The 13,167-nt window shown below is 40.9% G+C and overlaps 1 protein-coding gene and 1 long non-coding RNA gene across 22 annotated transcripts in view; one reads left to right on the top strand and one right to left on the bottom strand.

Moving 5' to 3' along the window:
• The window catches only part of LOC126513430 (probable ATP-dependent RNA helicase DDX60), a 479,040-nt gene extending 470,007 nt beyond the window's left edge, over positions 1–9,033 (bottom strand). For 13 of the 20 annotated variants that reach the window (XR_007595338.1, XR_007595340.1, XR_007595335.1 and 10 more), the window contains exon 1: positions 8,741–9,033. The gene's annotated coding sequence lies outside the window, so the exon portion shown is untranslated. Of the gene's footprint in view, positions 1–8,727 lie in introns of all 20 variants that reach the window. The other 7 variants (XM_050161797.1, XM_050161798.1, XM_050161800.1 and 4 more) reach the window with 6 other exon arrangements.
• Positions 1–12,815, top strand: part of LOC126513434 (uncharacterized) — a 153,544-nt gene extending 140,729 nt beyond the window's left edge. Inside the window, exons 1-3 of one of the 2 annotated variants that reach the window (XR_007595345.1) lie at positions 9,118–9,163; positions 11,285–11,364; positions 12,793–12,815. This is a non-coding gene — a long non-coding RNA (uncharacterized lncRNA). Of the gene's footprint in view, positions 1–9,117; positions 9,164–11,284; positions 11,365–12,792 lie in introns of those variants that run through there. The other variant, XR_007595346.1, reaches the window with a different exon arrangement.
• Positions 12,816–13,167: the final 352 nt, after the last annotated feature.

The raw sequence follows: 13,167 nt of genomic DNA, 5'->3' as shown, positions 1-13,167 counted from the left end.
TTCACACTTGGTAGCTAGTGCCCTTATCTGCTGAGTCACTTCATTGGCCCCATTTAAAAGATTTTAAGAACAGATACTTAAATAAACTTGACTTCTTTAATGTCACTTTCCTAAAATGTCTGAAAACAAAAACATGATCATCTCGATTAACCATAAAATCTGATTTTTTAAATGTCTTCTTAGCAGAGAAGATCCATAACTTAACCTAATTTTTAAAAGAGGACTGTTTTCTAGCTTTATAAAACGAACCAAAACTTGACTTTAGGAATTTCATCCTCCACAAAGTCTTTGCGACTTTGTTGGTTCTCCTGTGAAGTCAAGAGAACCTTCCGATATTGCCCTCAGGTCTCCTCTTCCATCTTGGGATACTCTAGTCTTTACCCAAGGCCAAAATGGTATTTTTCTCTGTGACTAAATCCCTATTTATTTTTAAAGAAACCCTCTTTTATTTTGAGCTATCATTTTAGTGAAAAATGCACCCTCTTCACATTCCATCCTACTCTCCTACTTACTAACATTTTTACTTTACGTGCTCATAAGAACATCATAGCAAGCAAATTTACCAACTGTTTTGAGAAAGAAGAGATTCTAAATCTCACTTAGAACATAACGCAACAAATTAAGAATAACCCACAGTCAGCAGCACTCCACGGCTGTTACTGTCCCTATGAACAACTTCTGGGTTTAAGATTCTAACATATTTTCTTCCCCTGGGTCTCACATGACTCTGAGAGATGTAGAATGTTGCACTCCTGCAAGAGCAGGCCAAGATAGCAGAGATTCTGATGACCTTGTACAGGTGAGAAGGGAAAGAAATACCCAGAGAACCAAAAAAAATTTTTTTGTGTTAACACTGTAGTTCTTCTGAAGACCTGGAGGAAATAGCAAACTCTTTTCTAGAACAAAGAAAATAATTAAATGGGTATCCAGTTCAAGTACAAGATGGGCATGAAGCTCACTTTTGGGCCCTGACCTGTAGCATCAGAATATTGATTTAAAAAATTATATATACAGCTATGCTGGACAGGGAAGCAGCTATGAAATCTTCAAACCTTCACTCTCATTTCTTTGCTCCAAATCCAGTTCCCCAGTCTCAGCCCCAGCTCTGTAGCAGACTGAAAGATGTTCCCTCCCTGCCCCGCTGCCCCATCCCCAGAGCACTGAGCAGATCTGTGTGGCATACCCTGCTTTCCTTCCTCCTGTGGACTCCACTAGCCCATTCCCCAGCCCATTTTCATCCCTAAGTGTCAGCTCACAAAACCAAGAAACTCATTCTAGCTTGGACCTCCAGTGGCCACACTAGGCAGGATCTCAGAAGAATTTCTTATCAGGCAACATACAGCCTCCACCTGGAGAGGGCGACAGGATGCAAGGAATGGAACAACCACCCAAAAAAAGATGGGACCACATATCAGTAGCTAAAAGTACAGTCACCCAAAACTGGCCTAGAAGCCAGTGTAAAAGCACAATCAATAACAGCCAGGACAATATGTCTCTACTAGAGTCTGACAACCCTACTAGAGTAGGTCCTGAGAAATGCGATATAGCAGAAGCACAAGTCACAGACTTAAAAATAGGTCTAATGAATATGTTAGAGGTCCTTAAAGAGGAAATGAGTAGATTGATTAAAGAAATCTATGAAAACATAGACAGTAAAAGGAAATGGAAAAAAAAAACAGATCAAGACATGCAAGTGGAAATAGAATCAATAAGGAAACCAAAACCGAGGAAAAACTGGAACTAAGAGATTTAGGAACTCAAAGAAAAACCTCAGAGACAAGCTTCACTGACAGAATGCAAGAGATGGAAAAGAATTTCTCTTTGAAGTCAAGACAGAAGAAATGGGTACTTGGTCGAAGAAACGCTAAATCTAGAAGAATCTAGCCATAAAATATCCAGAAATCTGGAACACTATAAAAACTCAAAATACATGAACTATAGGAACAGAGGAAGGAGTGGAAATCTAGGTCAGTGGTACAGACAATACTAACAACAAAATCATAGAAGAAAATTCCCCCAACCTAAAAAAGGAAGTCCCTATCAAGGTACAAGAAGCTTACAGAACAGCAAATAGACTGAACCAAAAAAGAAATTTTCATTGTCACACAATCAAAACACTAAACATACAGAACTAAGAAAGGGAATTAAAAGTTGAAATGGTAAAAGACCAAATAATAGATGACGACAGACCTATTTAAACAATGCCTAACTTCTCAATGAAGACTCTTCAAAGGAGAGCAGCCTGGACAGGTGGTCTACAAACTCTAAGACACCACAGATGCCAGCCCAGACTTCACTCAGCAAAACATTCAGTCAGAATGAATGAAGAAAGAACGACATTCCAGGAAAAAAAAAATTAAGAATATCTATCTACAGAGTCAGACCTAAAAATGGTCTAGAAAGAAAAATTCAACCTGAAAAGACTAACTACATTCAAGAAAATATAAGGAATAAATAATGTAAGATCAAAAGAAGAAGAAAAATAAAATGCCTGGCGGGGGTGGCACAAGCCTTCAATCCCAGCACTTAGGCAACTGAGGAAGGTCAGGCTCCAAAGCCACAGAGAAACCCTGTCTCAAAAAAAAAAAATTACCCAGAAAAAGACAGAAATTGGCATCAAAGTCAGGGCTAAAATCAAAAGAAAACAATAAATATGTATCTTCAACAAATAATGCTGGTCAAATTGTATGGCTGCATGATGAAGAATCCAAATAGTTTTATACGTATTACCATACACAAAACTCAGTTCAAATGGATCAAAGATCTCAGCATAGGGCCAGGCAACCTGAATCTGATAGAGAGAACATAAGGAAGAGTCTTAAACTCATTGGCACAGGAGACAAAATACTGATAACTGATGGAGGAAGGTCATTGGTTATGTAATAAAAAAACTGCTTGGCCCTAATAGGTTAAAACATAGGTGGGAAAATTAAACAGAATATATTGCTGGGCGGAAGAGGAAGTGAGCAAAGAGGCCATGCTCCCCTCTCCAGGGCAGACGCAATAGCTCTGCTCTCAGAGGCAGCCACACACGATGAAGCTCCGACCAGGATGGACGGAGGCTAGAATCTTTCCTGTAAGCGCACCTTGGGGTGCTACAAACATTATTAGAAATGGGCTAGTCCAGGTGCGAGAGTTAGCCGAGAAGAGGCTAGATATAATGGGCCAAGCAGTGTTTAAAAGAATACAGTGTCCATGTAATTTTTTTGGGGCATAAGCTAGCAGGCAGCTGGGGTGCTGGGGATGCAGCCCCGCCACTCCTATTACTACAGATAACACAGAAATTAAGAACAACAATTAATAAATGGAACCTCATAAAACTGAAAGGTTTCTTTTGGGCAAAGTACACCACCATTAAAGAGGAGGCCTACAGAATGGAAAAATGTTCTTTACACCTTCACTAGAGAGCTAATATCCAATTTCATAGAGATACAAAACATACTGACCATCAAGAAAACAAAGAACAAAAATTAAATATGAGCATAGATCTAAACAAACTTTACAAAAAGCAGAAACTCAAATGACTAAGAAACATTTAAAGAGTGTAAGAGTCAGAAGGGACAGAGGACACCAAGGAGCCAAGGCCTTCTAGACACAACAGGACTCGTGCAAACATAAACTAAGACTGTGGAAGAATGCAAAAGGGCCTGCATGAGTCAGCACCAGATGGGGTCCTAGAGCTGAAAGAAGAGAACACATGCCCCCATCCCTAACCTCAAAGCAACTCCTAATAGGTAGTCATTTGTGAATGAAATATTAATTTCCACAAAGGGAGTCAAAGGGGAGGCAATCCATTCTTAAGGCTAAGCCTCACATCCAGCAGTAGACAGCCAACAGAAACTCAAGGCATCTTTGGAGCACTTTGTCTCATGGTGTTGAGTCAGAGCATTTTATTTCCTATCCTACAGGTCCTTAACATATAATATGGCTTCTGGTTTTGTATTTTATGGGATTCCTGTGTACATAAACATGTGTATTTCTGCAGTTTGTTCTAGGGGTGTTTCATCCTGAGCTGGTGATAGGAAAGGCAGCTACTTATCACCCTAAAAGCAAGCTGCTTTATTTCTCATCTCCAGCCAGCAGGCCTCATAGATACAGACCACAGATCAAGGCAGAAAGTCATCCCAGAGCTCACTCCAGCCCCACTACTACAGGCCCTCTTGGGACACTGAATCTAGTTAGTGTCTACAAGGATCAACCCTGTACTCCTTCAGGAATTACCTGGGCTCGAACATTCACTCAGACCATGCAAGACTTTAACAGAAATTTGTACATGGAATGCTGCCAGTAACATGCATGTGTATGTTCTCTTCTACAACATGGGATAAAAAAGAACCTCCAATAAAAGAAACATGAAAGTGGCCCTCTGCAGGGTTAATCATCTGAGGATTAAAATATGGAAAATTCTTAGATGATAGAAGAGAAAATAAGGCAGATAAAAATAGAGAAAAATTCTATGAAAACAAATGTCAGATTAGGAAACTAAAGTGGATGGAAATAAAATTGGTCAAGTATGTAGTTTCAAAGAAATATTCATTGTTAGAACAGATCTTCAAAACAATCCGTTGGAAAGCTTCTCCAAGTATTGAGGAAAAAAGACAAGCCACAAAATAACAAGAAAAATTAAAACAAAAAGCAACAAAAATGAAGTGAACAGAGATACCCATATTGCTGATAGAACACCTAGGTTTTAAGTCCCTTTTTTTCTTTTAAAAAACTATTTAATTATGTATATAGTGTTCTGTATACATACAGGTCAGGAGAGGGCACCAGATCTTATTACAGTTGGTTGTGAGCCACCATGTGGTTACCTGGGAATTGAACTTAGGTCCTCTGAAAAAACAAATGTATATGTACTTGTATAAACAAGTATAAAAATATTTGTTTTAAGTGTGCCTTCTAGGCCACTCAAGAGAATAAAAGTATGCAATATTGGTGGATATTTTGATGAGAAAAAAAAACATTTTCTAATTTCTAAAGATAATGTCATAAAGCCATAATTCTGCATCAAACGTCCATTTAAGTTCAAAAAGATATAATTTGTCCTTAAAAACTGAGAAATTTCAGCAACTCCATATCTTAAATTATATTTTTTAAAGGAAGAATGGAAATGGACAAGATAATACTCAGAAAAAAACATACAAGATAAAAGATTCAGTGGAGCTATGCACGTAGTTTAAATGCAGCAAGTCTATTTGTGGTAGTAGCCACAAAGATACAAACTCCATTTTCCAGTCAAACAAGAAGATTGCCTCTATAATAAATAATATTTCCATAAATGAGCTAATAAAAATTGCTTAGTGGGTGAAGGTGCATGCCTGGAACACAACCCGATGACCTGTGCTCCATCCTCGAAACCTGCAGGATACAGGAAGAGAAGAAAGTCCTGCAAGTTGTCCCCTGATCTCCACAGGCACACTGTGCCTTTAAGAAATATGTGCATAGGGGCTAGAAAGAAGACAGATGACAAGATAATCAAGACTGTGCACTGCTGTTGTAGAGGAGCCGAGTTTTGTTCCTCAGCAGAGGCTGACAAGTGCCTGCAACTCCAGCTCCAGGGGATCCAATGCCTCTGACATTTGCACTCACATGCACATTTCCATATACCACACCCCCCCCCACACACACACACCACACACACACATACCATGCACACACACCATGCACAGATTATAAAAAAAATCTGAACACTATATACTGGTTTTTCACTTTTAACTCACTCTGGAAACAAAGCACAAGAATCATCACAAAATCCTTCAAAACATCCTAGACCTTGATTTACTGTAGAGAGAGCAACCAAATCGAGAGGATTGTTAAAGGACCCTAAAAGCAAAGGGAGGAAGGATGCTAAGTGCCTTCTCCTCCACAAAGTAGAGACAGTATCTAAAGATAATGTATCAAAATCAATTTCTAAAACTAAGTTGTTGGTAGCTGTCTTCCTGAAAAGGATTATATCATCAAGTCAGTAAGCACTCTAAAAGACAGTCTGTTTCCTAAAATTGACCCAGCTAATAAACGGGGGCGGGGGGGGGATAAGTAGTGTGCCTCCATTTTATAACTCCCGGGCAGGAACAGATCCTGATAACAGTAGAACACATATAGAGGCCAATGTCTTCTCACAGACGGATGTGAGTAACCTATTCTCCCTTTCTCCCCCAGAAAGCCAACCCAGAATTTGATCAGAACTCTAGCCATAATGACAATTTACAGGTCATGAAGAGAACAGAGACATATTAATGACACAACAAGAATTGGATGTGTCTCCAGGACGCTACACATATAACTCCAGTCCTATAAATTATAGTGGGAGAGAAGAAATTCAAAAGGCATATCATCTAAATTCAGCATTGTCACGATTATATTTGTATTATGCTTGGAGAAATCTTGAATAAAATAATAAGAGGAAAAAAGTGGGGGAGAATGAGGAGAAGAGAGAAAGGGAGGGGAGAGGAAGAGATGCAGAAAAGTAAAAGAAATCATGAGTATTGGAACAGAATGTTGGAGCTGCTGACAGAAGAGGTGTGGAGAGCCAGATGATGGTGGTGCAGACCTTTTAACCTCAGTCCTTAGCCTCAAGAGGCAGAGGCAAAAGAATCTCTGTGAGTTCAAGGCTCTCCTGGACTACAGAACAAGTTCCAGGATTGTTTTCAAAGCTGCAAAGAGAAACCATGTCTCAAAACACCAAAAAGCAAAGCAAAACAAACAAACAAACAACAACAACAACAAAACTGCCTGGAGAAGAACTGATTCACCCCCGGTGGGTCAGATTTTAAGATGTCACCAAGCCTCTGCCACTTTGCTACACTGCCTTGCAGAACTAACTTCCTTCCTTCCTTCCTTCCTTCCTTCCTTCCTTCCTTCCTTCCTTCCTTCCTTCCTTCCTTCCTTCCCGTTGAGCACTCTTCTTCTTCTTGTTGCTGTTTTTCTGTTTGTTTGTGTTGGTTTATTTTTGTATTTCGAGAAATGTTTCTGTGTACCTGGAAGTAGCTCTTGTAGACCAGGCTGGCCTCAAACTCAGGGAGATCCTCCTGCCTCTGTGCCCCAATTGTGCGGATTAAAGGTGTGCACCACCACCGCCCAGCCCCCACCACCCTTCTTAACAGGACAGTTTCTTTAGAGACTAGGCTACAGATAACACAGAAAGTCCTCTATAGGCTTGTAAGGCATGGAGATCTTCCTGCCTGTGTGTCCCAATTTTTGGTATTTTTTTTAAATCTAGGGTTTTTTTTTAAATATTTTTCTTAGTTACACAGTCTTTAAAAGCACGGACGTGATTTTCATATTTTACATCTTTCGTTTACTCTCTCGTTCCTTTGTGTGTCTTTCTTTCACTCTGTCTTTTTGCTTTTTCTTTTTTTAATTAATTAATTTATTTATTTATTAAAGATTTCTGTCTCTTCCCCACCGCCGCCTCCCCTTTCCCTCCCCCTCCCCCAATCAAGTCCCCCTCCCTCGTCAGCCCAGAGCAATCAGGGTTCCCTGCCCTGTGGGAAGTCCAAGGACCACCCACCTCCATCCAGGTCTAGTAAGGTGAGCATTCAAACTGCCTAAGCTCCCACAAAGCCAATGCGTGCAGTAGGATCAAAAAATTCATTGCCATTGTTCTTGAGTTCTCAGTAGTCCTCCTTGTCTGCTATGTTCAGCAAGTCCGGTTTTATCCCAGGCTTTTTCAGATCCAGGCCAGCTGGCCTTGGTGAGTTCCCGATAGAACATTGTATTAAAGGTGTTCACCACCACCGCCCGGCCCGTACCACCCTTCTTAACAGGACAGTCTCTCTAGCCACTAGGCTACAGATAACAGAAAGTCCCCTATAGGCTTGTAAGGCACTGCCACTTGTGAGGAGCGATAATGGAGTTTTAGACACTGAACCACCGACTGGCATTCAACAACTTGCAAGAAAACGGGGAACTCCACTCCTCTTACTGACTTCAAGCGGCCAGAATGAGCACCCAGGGTCTGGCAGAATTGCCCAGCCCTGGCAGAGACCTTCAATTCAGGCTGAAGTAACACCAGGTTGTGCAAAAGCGGTTAGCCTGAGCCTGCCCAGGATCGGTAAACTAATACATTCGTTTGGTTTAAAGCCATCGAGAGTGTGCTAGTTAGTTATACGGAAACAGAAAACTAATACCTGTTCCTTGCACATGAGCACGTTAAATCTTAGGTGAATAGAACAGGGAGACTGAGGCAGGAGGGCTGGACTCCTAAGTGCCAGGCTGCACAGGAAGATAGCCTTTAAAAAGGAAGCATGCTAGAGGATGGGAGATTATTGCAATAAAGCATAAATTGTTTTAGCCACTGAAATGTAAGAAGGCCTAGAATTCATCTGGGTTCTTGTTCCCATTCAGCTTCCAGCTAGGCAAGTCTGGAGTAGGGCTCCCGATTCTGCACCCAGGAGAAAGACCGCTGATGCCAGTGCCCGACTTCTACTGACTGTGCACCCATCAGATGTTCCTACTTATTGATTCCTCCCCGAGATCCCCATTATGACGAAGAGAGTTTAAGAGCCTGGGCCCCATGTCTTCTTCTTCCCTCCTGGCTCACCACTGTCTGCCCAGCTCTGTCTTCTGGGTAGGCGGGTCCTAGTCCTGTCCCCTCGAGCCTCCAGCAGCCCCTCCTTCCGGACACAGCTAACCTTGACAAGAGCTGTCAGCCCCTGACCCTCAGAGAATCATATCCCCACCACACCCCACCACACCCCGACCGCCATGAAACCCAGACCCCCAGACCTGGAACCCGGACCTGCTGCTTGCTGAGAACAGCAGAACTGCTCTGCAGGAACCCAGAGAGGACAATGGAGAGAGAGGATGGATGCTCCAGGGAGACCTGGGCTCTGCTACCTCCTCAAAGAGGAAGCTTCCAAGCCACCAGGCTGCCTTTTATGCCTGAAGAATAGTTTCAGTTTCCGTTCTCCGCCCAGAAGCCTAAATTTTTGATTTCCACTCTTCACCAATCCTATTGGAGAAGCCAACTTGGGAAATGCAGCATTTAGCATACTTCTATAAAGTCAGGACTGTCAGACAGGGAAAACTGAGGCTTTGGGACTCTTGAGGTAAGTGTGGAGAGAACCCTGACAGAGAAATCTGAGGATGTCTAGGCAATGCAACAGTGGAGAGGCCAAAGAAGCAGAAGACCAGGTGTGGTGGGTGCCCTCTGCCCCCACCGGTAAGCTAAAGGCATTAAAGGGGAAGCAGGAAGGAACTTGAGAACGCTTGAGTTTATTACTGAAGCCTGTGATTAATCTGTGTGGGATCTTCTTCAACCAATAAACACCACTAAACAGACTGAAATTGGAATCTAGTTATTTTTATTTCTGCCTTGATTTTTTTCTTCCTTCTGTCCCTCAGTCCTTCTCTCCCTCCCTCCCTGTAAGCTAATGTAGTAGGAAAAACATAACTTACTTGCTCGTAACAAAACTAACACACTCTTACAACAAAGGAGGCTACTATGAGCTCAGTGATCTGAGGATATCCTTGTATTTATTATATTGTTACCACAATTTTACAAGATGGGTACTTCTGGGTTGCTTTATATATGAGATAAATGAGAATTAAAGTGATATTAAGGCAATAAGTGGTGCTAAGATTCCAAACTTGACATAATTCAAAACTTTGTTTACAGGATTTGCAATTACCTGAACTGACAAATGCTTTTCATTCTAGAACTGAAATTTCTTCAAGCTAATAGAGCAATTATTTTATTTTTATTTATTTTTTGATTAAACTTGTATGCTGTTGTTATCCTTTCGGGTTTTCTTCGTGGGCATTTGGGGTCAGCAAGTGCTGTTTATCCCATGGTTGTTTTGACTTTTAGTGACTTCAGATTTGTCAGGTGGGAACTTAGTAAACTTTTATTCATACCCTTCAGTTTTCTAGTCCTAGTATTCTTTTTGTGACTTTAATAACATGTCATACCCTGGGTAATTTATAAGAAATTAACTATATTTATTATAGTTTTCAAAACTTTAGCCTCTTTGAATTCTTGAGTGTTTGTCTAGTCAGGGTGAACTTCCTTAGCTAACATTTCAACCTTCCTCTGCTTAACAGAGTCAACCATTTCTGCCTTATGTCTTCTCTCTATAATTACCTACATTTTGATACTCCAAATAAGTCCATTTTCAATACCTGACCATTAAGGGAAATGACCAGATTTGTATGCCATCAAATTAATTATTCATAAATACCACAGGCAAGTGTCTAAAAAAGGTTCCATATATGTGATCTGTAAAACCGTTGTGCAGGGTTATCTAGTCCATAAGCAATCAATGTCCCTCAAGAAGATGTAGTACTTGGCTGACTAAGGTCCTATTTTGTATCAGAAATCCATGACCAAGTTCTGTTGTATTTCAGTGAGTCCTCAGAGCATTTCCGTGACAGATTCTCTGAAGGCACTAACTGCAGTGCTCACTGGTTTCAGTTTAGTCATTTTTCATTACATTTGATTGGACAGGGCCTCATGTAAGGTGAACTGTTTTACAACTGGTGTAAGAAAAATAAGATTTGCAAAGATGGAGCATAATTTCTCCAAGCCTCAAACAACTAGACAGTGCTTGACTTCTGTACTATGGGTGCCAAGACAGACAACAGTTAGATCTTGAGGACAGCAGAAATGAAGCTGCCCTTCTCGCCAGCAAATGACTCTCAGAGATTTAGCTAGTGTGACAGGACCTTGCACCTATGTGTTGTGCTGGTTAGTTTTATATCAACTTGACACAATCTGAGAGGAGGGAACTTCAACTGAGAAAATGCCCCCAGAAGACCTGGCTCCAGGAAAACTTAACAGTGAATGTTCTTAATCAGAGATGGATGGGGGAGGGCCCAGCCCACTGTGGGTAGTGCCACCCCTGGGCTGGAATTCCGGGGTCTTACAAGAAAGCAGGTTGGGCAAGCCATGAGGAACAGGCCAGTCAGTCAAACTCTTTCATCACCTCTGCATCAGTTCCTGTCTCCAGGTTCCTACTCTGACTGCCTTCAATAATAACTTGCTTTTAGACAAAGTGAAATAAACCCTTTTTCTCTCGAAGTTGTTTTGCTCAGACTGTTCCATCACAGCAGCTGAAACCCCAGCTAAGACATGTGTGAAACTACAGACACTTTTAAGTGTGTTTGGAGATACTCATGTGTCCTCTAAGGATGTTTCCAACTAAGGCTGTTAAACGAGGAAGTCATTGGGGCAATATCGTTATGCGCACATACAGGGAAGGGTGGATCCGATGATTTTGCCTGAGCATCCGGGTACGATAACAGGTTGCTGAATATCTGCTAAAGGTGCTTTGTGTTCCTTCAGAGGTAGCAGACCACACCCTGGATGGTTCCGAAACCCCGACTAGAGATGGCAAGTGAATGAAAGGACAGACACAGAAACAGGTGCAGAATCCAGAACACAGAATGTTTATTAGGTGTATTACAGGGTTATTCCTCTGTCTTAGTGGGTTGGTAGGAGGTCTCTGAAGGTGAGCAATCTCGGCTGTAAACTAGAAGGAGGAAACTGCAGTTGTAAATTTTGCACTCACTCGTCAATTGTTTGTCAACACTACCACTTGCACACACTGTCCACATTCACACTCAGACCAGAGGAAGATACTGTCATCCCTCTGAGCCTGAGCCAGTCAGTGCTTTGCCATTCTCTTGGGTCTGAGACAGTGGTCTTTGATATGGTTGTCCCAATGTGAGCATAACACATTCACTCAAGACTTTGCTCTATACCCATTTATTCAAGGCCCCCTTAGCTCCCTATACAGATAAGATAAACTGAAACAGAGATACAGTTAATGTGTTAGTCAAATATATAATAACAAGTTTCTCATAGTTTTGAAGGTCTTGTAGTACTGTTTCATGATGTCAGCATCTGGCAAGACATCTGATCATACAGAACAATATTCTTCATACAGAAGAATACTGGGGTATTAGACATAAGGACTTATGGTCCATGCTAAGTTAAAGTGGTAACAGTGCACTGTGAAGAACAACTGTTCTCTGCACATTCAGAGCATGGCAAATTAAACCATTGAATAAAGATACTGTGAGACCAACCACTTCTGATCACTAGGTCTGTAATCCCTGAAGAGCTTAATAACATCCTACCATATTGTTTTGCATTTGCATGTTTTCTGACTTTGAACTGATTGTCATTTCAGGAGCTTATCCTGCATGTGCTGTTATTAAAATAAAAAGTTTAATATTATTTAATCTGCATCTGTAACAAGTTTGGAGAAAGTCAAGTAGTCCCGTGTGTGGTTCAAATGAAGATATTTCAACATCTTTACTTCCACAGAGACCCCATGTTGTACAAAATTTGTGTAGATTTTAATGGTGTAGTCATAACTTCAATATTCAACTTAAAAATCAGAAACAAAAGTCCCAGTATATTCGTATGTGTTCCTAAGGAGAGGCTGTTGTGTGGACACTTTATTTGCTTTCCTTTCTTCCTGAAGAAACAAATAAAATGCTTCCTTGTTTAAGAAGCAATGCATTTAAACTATGCCACCAAAGTGTATGTAAAGTTAGAACAGTGACAGTGGGTCTGGAATGTTTCTGCCACAGGCTCTTCTGACACCTGTTGACCAGTTACTCAGAGGAAACTTGGGAGCTGAAGATGCTTATATTCTGTGGACATTCCTTCCCAAAATAGTTTTTATCAAATCACTATTCCAAAAGAAGCAGCAGGATGGGCGGACTCCTGACTGGAAGGCTCAGCAACTGTCCCTAATTGATGGCATTGTCAGTGATTAAATCCTTTTTGGGTCCAACAGCTGATTTTCTCCTTTGTTCTGCTCTTCCTTTCTGCTTCCCTAGGGAATGGCAGTCCATACATCCCAGGCCACTTCCTTGAAGCAGTCACTGAGTGACCATACAGCTGTCTGCAGTTGTCTGATAGAGAACACGATGTTCAAGAGTTAAGCAATCCCTCATCAAGTCCATCCATGAGGTGGGAGAGAAGAAAACTGAAAAAGAAATAAAACTGTAAGATTTAAGTCAAACAAATATCAAAGCCTCTTCTAAATATCCATTTGTCTTTCTAGATTTATTCTACTTCTCTACTAATAAAGAAAGAAAGAAAAAGAAAATCAAAATATCTCATTCAATCATTCATTACTTTTATATCCACTCAATTTTAAATATTAAAACTTCAGCCATATAAATGGTGCCAATGTTATTAAGTAATGCCTT

This window comes from Alexandromys fortis, unplaced genomic scaffold, assembly GCF_014885135.2.
Source record: "Alexandromys fortis isolate MF-2015 unplaced genomic scaffold, M_Fortis_MF-2015_v1.1 scaffold_137, whole genome shotgun sequence".
Classification (NCBI taxonomy): Eukaryota; Metazoa; Chordata; class Mammalia; order Rodentia; family Cricetidae; genus Alexandromys; species Alexandromys fortis.
This window is presented reverse-complemented; position numbering and strand designations above follow the sequence as displayed.